Here is a 9,885-nt window from a genome sequence, read left to right as displayed (position 1 = left end):
GCCCTCACATTGATGCTGTGTGTGTGCGCTATTGCCCTCCACACACATACCACATGAGGGGCAAAAGAGTCTTTTCAGGTGTCATTTAGGCTCAAAATGAATGAAAATGTCATATAAGGAATAAAATTTAGAACTTGTGTCAAATAGGGAAAAAAAAATCCAGTGTCAAATAAGGAAGCAGATTTTAAGATAATGTCAAATAAGGAATTTTCTTAAAATTTAGAGTGGGCCCCACGCAATAAATTGTCTACCATGGGAAAAAATTAGAATTTTTCTAGTTTTTTTGTGAATTTTTTTCTTGACGGGTCGCGGGCACCGAATCGCTATTCTCCAGAATGAAAAACACATATACTAATAGAATATGCTTGAAGACCATTGAGGTGAAGACGCCAGTTGCAACAACCGAGCCAATGAGGATCCATCTTGGATTGGAGAGTTCAATCGTTGCACTAATGATAAGCAATCCATGGTGAAGATAACATAAAAAAATTGTTCATCACACTCCAGAAAGACAACTCTTCAAATGGCCAATGCGTCCATCATTTCAGGTTCCAAAACACCCAGAATAGGTTCACTACAGGCAGCCACACAACGGCCGTCGTGGTCCCTGTCAATGACCTCAACACGTGAGCGACTAAGATCCAAAAAGATCAAATTACGCATAGTACTACAGCAGGATGGTAGAGATGCTGCGGAATCATATAAACATAAGCTTCGATCTTCTTCACTGTACATCGAGGATGAGGAGCATCCGAATTTTTCTTGGCATAAGTGCATGCCTCCCAGATATGCAAAAATGTCACCATAAGAACAGTGGCCTTCTGACCTGAGAATCTGGACAGAAAATCGCATAGCCAAAGTTTAGGAGACAAAAAGTTACAACGCCGCAAACTGATGTTGAAGACATTTTTATCATCTCCAAACTTTTCTCGCATACGGGCTCTACATATTCTAGCCTTGCACAGAAACAACAAAAATCTTATAAATAACCAAGGTATGTGTCATTGGAAGATTCGTTTGATATTCCCAATCTGGTTTTAACCCTCTAATTGACACCTTCCGGACAACCACGACCAAAGAACAATAAGGTTTTGTCTTTGTTGACCAACTGACCAGACCCATTACAATAAAGGTTTAGGGTAGATTCCAAAGCATCCACACTACACATGTCACTTCTTGCAAAGAAGATGCCAGGAAAAAGGAGATGTGAGATGGGTGGACTAGAGCGACCATTCCTAATACCAGTAGCTAGCGGCAATTCTCCTTCTGAACTAATAGACTTGACATGCCTTAAGTACACAAAAGAAACATGTAGGGGCTGATTGGGTCTCCTTAACGAATCGCTCTCAAGAGGACAACCGGAGCAGTAAGCTCACCATTGAATCTGATAGCATATCTGACATTGGTCATACACCTCATCACCGAGCTGATCCATATCAGAGCAAAGACAAGCTTGGAGAGGCAGCCATGAAGATAACTCCACTCATATGCCTTCATCATACAAATATTCATGGCAAAGAAAAATTGTCTTGCTTGTTTACATCTTATAGTATGTAGGGAGCCGTAAGCAATCAGGGCATTATCGTGCTCAATCCGCCAGGCAAAAAAGCACTTTGAAACTCTTAGATGACAACATGCAAAAGCAACTTCAGACACTTAACCAAAACTTTGGAGGCAGTTTTGTAAAGCACGTTGCATATACTTATATAGGTCTAAAATTTCAAATGCTTCGGTCGTGCAACTTTAGGAATTAACACAATAAAAGAGTCACGGAAACCTTCAAGGATAAGCACAATTGTGACTTGCTACCTCTTGAGTTTGCGTTGGTTTTCCCTTGAAGAAAAACGGGTGATGCAGCAAAGTAGCGTAAGTATTTTCTCAGTTTTGAGAACCAATGTATCAATCTAGTAGGAGACTACGCAACAAGTCACCGAATACCTGCGCAAACAAACACCAACTTGGAACCAACATGATAAAGGGGTTGTCAATCCCTTCACGATTATTCGTAAAGTGAGATCTGATAGAGATGGATAAACGGTAAAGTAATATTTTTGGTTTATGGAACGAAAGTAAAAGATTTCAAAATAAAGGAACGGAGACAAAAATTGGCAAGTGGACGGGAAAGTAATATGATGTAAAATAGACCCGGGACCATATGTTTCACTAGAGGCTTCTCTCAAGATAGAAACTATTACGACGGGTGAACAAATTACTGTCGAGCAATTGATAGATATCTAAGGCAATGATCATGAATATAGGCATCACGTCCGTGTCAAGTAGACCGAAATGATTCTGCATCTACTACTTTTACTCCACACATCAACCGCTATCCAGTATGCATCTAGAGTATTAAGTTCATATTGAACGGAGTAATGCCTTAAGAAAGATGACATGACGTAGAGGAAATAACTCAAGCAATATGATGAAAACCACATCTTTTTATCCTCGATGGCAACAATACAATACGTGCCTTGCTGCCCCTACTGTCACTGGGAAAGTACACCGCAAGATTGAACCCAAAGCTAAGCACTTCTCCCATTGCAAGAAAAACCAATCTAGTTGGCCAAACCAAATCGATAGTTCGAAGAGACTTGCAGAGATATCAAATCACGCATATAAGAATTTAGAGGAGATTCAAATAATATTCATAGATAAGCTGATCATAAATTCACAATTCATCGGATCTCGGCAAACACACCGCAAAAGAGTGTTACATCGAATAGATCTCTAAGAACATCGAGGAGAATTTTTTATTGAGAATCAAAGAAAGAGAAGAAGCCATCTAGCTACTAGCTATGGACCCGTAGGTCTGAAGTAAACTACTCACGCTTCATTAGAGAGGCAATGGTATTGATGTAGAAGCCCTCCGTGATCGATTTCCCCTCCGGCAAGATGTCAGAAAAGGCCCCAAGATGGGATCTCACGGGTACAGAAGGTTGCGTCGGTGGAAAAGTGGCTTCGTGGCTTCCCTGGATGTTTTTGGGGTATAAGAGTATATATAGGTGAAAGAATTAGGTCAGGGGAGCTACGAGGGGCCCACAAGGTCGGGGGGCGCGCCCTCCACCCTTGTGGCCACCTTGAGGCTCCTCTGACTTGTACTCCAAGTCTCCTGGGTGTCTTCTGGTCCAAGAAAAATCATGGCGAAAGTTTTATTCCGTTTGGACTCCGTTTGGTATTCCTTTTCTGCAAAACTCTAAAATAAGGAAAAAGCAGAAACTGGCACTGGGCTCTAGGTTAATAGGTTAGTCCCAAAAATCATATAAAATATTATATTAATGCATATAAAACATCCGAAATAGATAATATAATAGCATGGAACAATCAAAAATTATAGATACGTTGGAGACGTGTCAAGCATCCCCAAGCTTAATTCCTGCTCGTCCTCGAGTAGGTAAATGATAAAAATAGAATTTTTGATGTGGAATGCTACCTAACATATTTATCCATGTAATTCGCTTTTATTGTGGCATGAATGTTCAGATAGGTAATATTCAAAACAAAAGTTTAATATTGACATAAAAACAATAATACTTCAAGCATACTAACAAAATAATTATGTCTTATCAAAATAACATGGCCAAAGAAAGCTTATCCCTGCAAAATCATATAGTCTGGCTATGCTCCATCTTCATCACACAAAATATCCAAATCATGCACAACCCCGATGACAAGCCAAGCAATTATTTCATACTTTTGACATTCTCAAACTTTTTCAACTTTTCATGCAATACATAAGCGTGAGCCATGGACATAGCACTATAGGTGGAATAGACAGTGGTTGTGGAGAAGACAAAAAGAAAGAGATAATCTCACATCAACTAGGCATATCAATGGGCTATGGAGATGCCCATTAATAGATATCAATATGAATGAGTAGGGATTGCCATGCAACGGATGCACTAGAGCTATAAGTTTATGAAAGCTCAAGAAGAAAACTAAGTGGGTGTGGATCCAACTTGCTTTCTCATGAAGACCTAGGGAGTTTGAGGAAGCCGTACAAGCGAAGTTCTATAATGAAAAATTCTCACTAGCATATGAAAGTGATATCATAGGAGACTCTCTATCATGAAGATCATGGTGCTACTTTGATGCACAAGCGTGGCAAAAAGGATAGTAACATTGTCCCTTCTCTTTTTTCTCTCATTTTTTGGGCCTTCTCTTTTTTATTTGGCCTTTCTCTTTTTTTCCTCACATGGGACAATGCTCTAATAATGAAAATCATCATACTTCTATTTACTTACAACTCGATACTAGAATAAAAATATGACTCTATGTGAATGCCTCCGGCGGTGTATCGGGATGTGCAATGAATCAAGGGTGACATGTATAAAAAAATGATGAACGGTGGCTTTGCCACAAATACGATGTCAACTACATGATCATGCAAAGCAGTATGACAATGATGATGCATGTCATAATAAACGGAACGGTGGAAAGTTGCATAGCAATATATCTTGGAATGACTATGAAAATGCCATAATAGGTAGGTATGGTGGCTGTTTTGAGGAAGGATATGTGGTGGGTTTATGGTATCGACGAAAGTTGCGCGGTACTAGAGAGGCTAGCAATGGCAGAAAGGTGAGAGTGCGTATAATCCATGGACTCAACATTAGTCATAAAGAACTCACATACTTATTGCAAAAATCTATTAGTCATCGAAACAAAGTACTACACGCATGCTCCTAGGGGGATAGATTGATAGGAAAAGACCATCGCTCGTCCCCGACCGCCACTCATAAGGACGACAATCAAAAAACATCTCATGCTCCAACTTCGTTACATAACGGTTCACCATACATGTATGCTACGAGACTCATAAACCTTAACACAAGTATTTCTCAAATTCACAACTACTTACTAGCACGACTTTAATATCACCATCTTCATATCTCAAAACAATCATAAGGAACCAAAATTCTCATAGTATTCACACTTTATATGAAAGTTTTTATTATATCCCTCTTGGATACCTATCATATTAGGACTAATTTTATAACCAAAGCAAATTATCATACTTTTTAGAGACACTCAGAATAATATAAGTGAAGTAGGAGAGTTCATCAATTTTTATAAAATAAAACCACCACCGTGCTTTAAAAGATATAAGTAAAGCACTAGAGCAAATTCGCCTAGCTCAAAAAATATAAGTGAAGCACATAGAGCATTCTAATAAATCATGATTCATGTGTGTCTCTCTCAAAAGGTGTGTACAATAAGGATGATTGTGGCAAACTGAAAAGCAAAGACTCAAATCATACAAGACGCTCCAAGCAAAACACATATCATGTGGTGAATAAAAATATAACCTTAAGTAAAGTTACCGATAGACGAAGACGAAAGAGGGGATGCCTTCCCGGGGCATCCCCAAGCTTAGGCTTTTTGAAATCCTTGAATATTACCTTGGGGTGCCTTGGGCATCCCCAAGCTTAGGCTCTTGCCACTCCTTATTCCATACTCCATCAAATCCTTACCCAAAACTTGAAAACTTCACAACACAAAACTCCAACAGAAAGTCTCATAAGTTTTGTTAGTATAAGAAAATAAACCATCACTTTTGGTACTGTTGTGAACTCATTCTTTATTTATATTTGTGTAATATCTACTGTATTCTAACTTTTCCATGGTTTATACCCCCGATACTAGCCATAGATGCGTCAAAATAAGCAAACAACACGTGAAAAATAGAATCTGTCAAAAATAGAACAGTCTGTAGCAATATGGAGATTTCAAATACTTCTGCAACTCCAAAACTTCTGAGAAATTAGGAAGTCATAGATAATTTTTTTATTAATCCTCATCAAAAAGAATCGGTATTTTATCGCTCTTCTGTTAAAAATTAAAAGTAATCTTTTGGGCGCAAAAGTTTTTATTTTTCAGTAGGATCAAATGAACTATTACCGTAAGCTATCCCAAAGGCCTTACTTGGCACAAACACTAATTAAAACACAAACCACATCTAACCAGAGGCTAGATGAAATATTTATTCAAAAACAGGAACTAAAAATATTGGGTTGTCTCTGAACAAGCGCTTTTCTTTAAAGCCTTTTAGCTAGGCATTGAGATTTCAATGAAGCTCACACGAAAGATAGCAATTGAAACATGAAGAGAGCATCATTAAACATGTGACAAACAAATTTAAGTCTAACATGCTTCCTATGCATAGGGATTTTACAAGCAAACAAATTATCAAGGCAAGCAAAAACTACCATATGCAAGGAAGAAGAAAGAAACAATAACAATCTCAACATAACGAGAGGTAATTTTGTAACATGAAAAATTTCTACAACCATATTTTCCTCTCTCATAATAATTACATGTAGGATCATAATCAAATTCAACAATATATCTATCATATAAAACTTTCTCTTCATGATCCACCTACATGCAAAGTCGACACTCTTCCAAAATAGTGGGATTAACATTAACTAAAGTACCTCTCCAGGCCCACTTTTATCAAAACTTTAACGAGATTGAATACTCTCCAAATATGTGGGATCTAAAGTTGACACTCTTCCAAACCCACTTTCAATATTATTGCAAACAATATTATCAATCTCATATTCATCATGGGGCTTAAATAAATTTTTAGGATCATAAGAAGAATCACCCCAATCATGATCATTGCAACAAGTAGTAGACATAGCAAAATTAGCATCCCCAAGCTTAGGGTTTTGAATATTATTAGCACAATTGACATTAATAGAGTTTATAATAATATCATTGCAATCATACTTTTTATTCAAGGATCTATCATGAATCACTTCATAAAGCACTTCATCACAATTTTCAGACTCACGAATTTCAAGCAAAACCTCATAAAGATAATCTAGTGCACTCAACTCACTAGGAATTGGTTCATCATAATTGGATCTTTTAAAAATATTAGCAAGAGGATGAGGATCCATAACAATAGATTTTTAGCAAACGAAGATGCAAGCAAATAAAAAGCACATGGTAATACGAGCAAATAGAAGGACGAACGGAAGAGGGGCGAAGAAAAGGCAAATATTTTCGAAAATCATTTTAGAAGTGGGGGAGAGGAAAACGAGAGGCAAATGACGAATAATGTAATGCAAGAGATGAGAGTTTATGATGGGTACTTGGTATGTCTTGGCTTGGTGTAGATCTCCCCGGCAACGGCGCCAGAAATCCTTCTTGCTCCCTCTCGAGCTTGCGTTGGTTTTTCCCTTGAAGAGGAAAGGGTGATGCAACAAAGTAGCGTAAGTATTTCCCTCAGTTCTGAGAATCAAGGTATCAATCCAGTAGGAGACTACGCAACAAGCCACCGAATACCTGCACAAATAAACACCAACTTGCAGCCAACGCCTCAAAGGGGTTGTCAATCCTTTTACGGTTATTCGCAAAGTGAGATCTGATAGAGATGGATAAATGGTAAAGTAATATTTTTGATATTTTTAGTTTATGGAACGGAAAGTAAAAGATTGCAAAGTAAAGGAACGGAGACAGAAATTGGCAAGTGGACGGGAAACTAATATGATGTAAAATAGACCCGGGGACCATAGGTTTCACTAGAGGCTTCTCTCAAGATAGAAATTATTATGGTGGGTGAACAAATTACTGCCGAGCAATTGATAGAAAAGCGCAAAGTTATGACGATATCTAAGGCAATGATCATGAATATTGGCATCACGTTTGTGTCAAGTAGACCGAAATGATTCTGCATTTACTATTACTACTCCACACACCGACCCCTATCCAACATGCATCTAGAGTATTAAGTTCATAAATAACAGAGTAATGCCTTAAGCAAGATGACATGATGTAGAGGAATTAACTCAAGCAATATGATGAAAACCTCATCTTTTTATCCTCGATGGCTACAATACAATACGTGCCTTGCTGCACCTACTGTCACTGGGAAAGGACACCGCAAGATTGAACCCAAATCTAAGCACTTCTCCCATTGCAAGAAAAACCAATCTAGTTGGCCAAACCAAATCGATAGATCGAAGAGACTTCCAAAGATATCAAATCATGCATATACAAATTCATAGGAGGTTCAAATAATATTCATAGATAAGTTAATCATAAATCCACAATTCATTAGATCTTGTCAAACACACCACAAAAGAGTATTACATCGAATATATCTCCAAGAACATCGAGGAGAACTTTGTATTGAGAATCAAAGAGAGAGAAGAAGCCATCTAGGTACTAGCTATGGACCCGTAGGTCTGAAGTAAACTACTCACACTTCATCGGAGAGGCAATGGTGTTGATGTAGAAGTCCTTCGTGATCGATTCCCCCTCCGACAGGATGCCGGAAAAGGCCCCAAGATGGGATCTCACGGGTACAAAAGGTTGCGGCGATGGAAAGTGGTTTCGTGGCTCCCCTGGATGTTTTTGGGGTAAAGAGTATATATAGACGAAAGAATTAGATCAGGGGAACTACGAGGGGCCCACAAGGTCGGGGGGCGCGCCCCACCCCCCTGGGCGCACCCTCCACCCTTGTGGCCGCCTCGAGGCTCCTCTGACCTGTACTCCAAGTCTCCTGGGTGTCTTCTGGTCCAAGAAAAATCATGGCGGAAGTTTTATTCCGTTTGGACTCCGTTTGGTATTCCTTTTCTGCGAAACTGTAAAACAAGGAAAAAACAAAAACTGACAGTGGGCTCTAGGTTAATAGGTTAGTCCCAAAAATCATATAAAATAGCATATTAATGCATATAAAACATCCAAAACAGATAACATAACAGCATGGAACAATAAAATATAATAGATACGTTGGAGATTTATCACGACTCAATGTCCCTCTCTTCTAAGAAGCTTCTAACAACATGAAAAATTTCCTCCCCATAAAATTCCAGTGAATCTGATAAAAGAGAGCTTGGAAACCATTCGGACCTTGGGATTTTGTTGGACCCATCTGAAAAAGAGCAACCTTGATCTCCTTACCAGTATACGGGTTGCACAAGTTGTCATTCATCTCATGTGAAGCTTTGAGGAATAGCATGAAGAGCTGCATCAACAAGACCACAAGATCAACCTTGATCTCCTTTTCAGTATAAGGCTTTGCACAAGTTGTCATTGATCTCATGTGAAACTTTGTGGAATAGGATCAAGAGTAGCATCAACAACACCACAAGACTCGGAGGCAATGTTATTTTCATAAAACTCTTGCATCATACCTTTGATTTCACCTTGTGAATCACACAAAGAGGCATCCTCACCTAGCAAGGAATGAACTTTATTATTCCCCTTGTGTGACCTAGCATGTGCATGAAAAAACTTTGTGTTTCGCCCCCCTTCAAGGAGCCAATCCACTCTGGAGCGCTGACGCGCCATAATTTTCTCATGCTCGAAGAGCTCGCACAACCGTGACTCAATGTCCCTCTCTTCAACCAGAGTGCATCAGATACCAGGGTCGACAGTATAGAGCGCAACCGACGCTCCAATTTATTGATCTACTTCCAAACCGAACTGGACAAGTCCCGATTCCAAACCTTCAAGGAGCCAGCAACCCTACGAAGGTTATCCCAAGTAGCCTCAAGGGACAAGTCACCCGTCCTCCCCTCTCGGACTAGGCGCCTTCAAGATGCTCTTTATAATCAGCCGCCCCCGAAGCCACATGGCCCCATATTTAAATCCTTGTTGCACCGGTCTATGAGCCCGTACTGCCATCGTGGCGTCGTCAGAGCAAGCCCGATAAGAATGGCACAATAGGAGGTTGTGATCACATGCTCAACATAGCAATCCTCGTGCATATTTGTGAACAATACTAAAGGGCCGTTTGTTCGGTTTTGCTAATTCTCAGGTACCGAATTTTTTCACGCATTAGTCACCTTCTTCCTTCTTTTTTCATTCCTTCCCGTCGGAGCTCGCCGGAGAATCTATCTTAGGGGGGAGCCATGGCCGCATTATCTATCT

This window comes from Triticum dicoccoides, chromosome 3A (assembly GCF_002162155.2).
Source record: "Triticum dicoccoides isolate Atlit2015 ecotype Zavitan chromosome 3A, WEW_v2.0, whole genome shotgun sequence".
Taxonomy (NCBI): Eukaryota; Viridiplantae; Streptophyta; class Magnoliopsida; order Poales; family Poaceae; genus Triticum; species Triticum dicoccoides.
Note: the sequence above shows the minus strand (reverse complement) of the source record.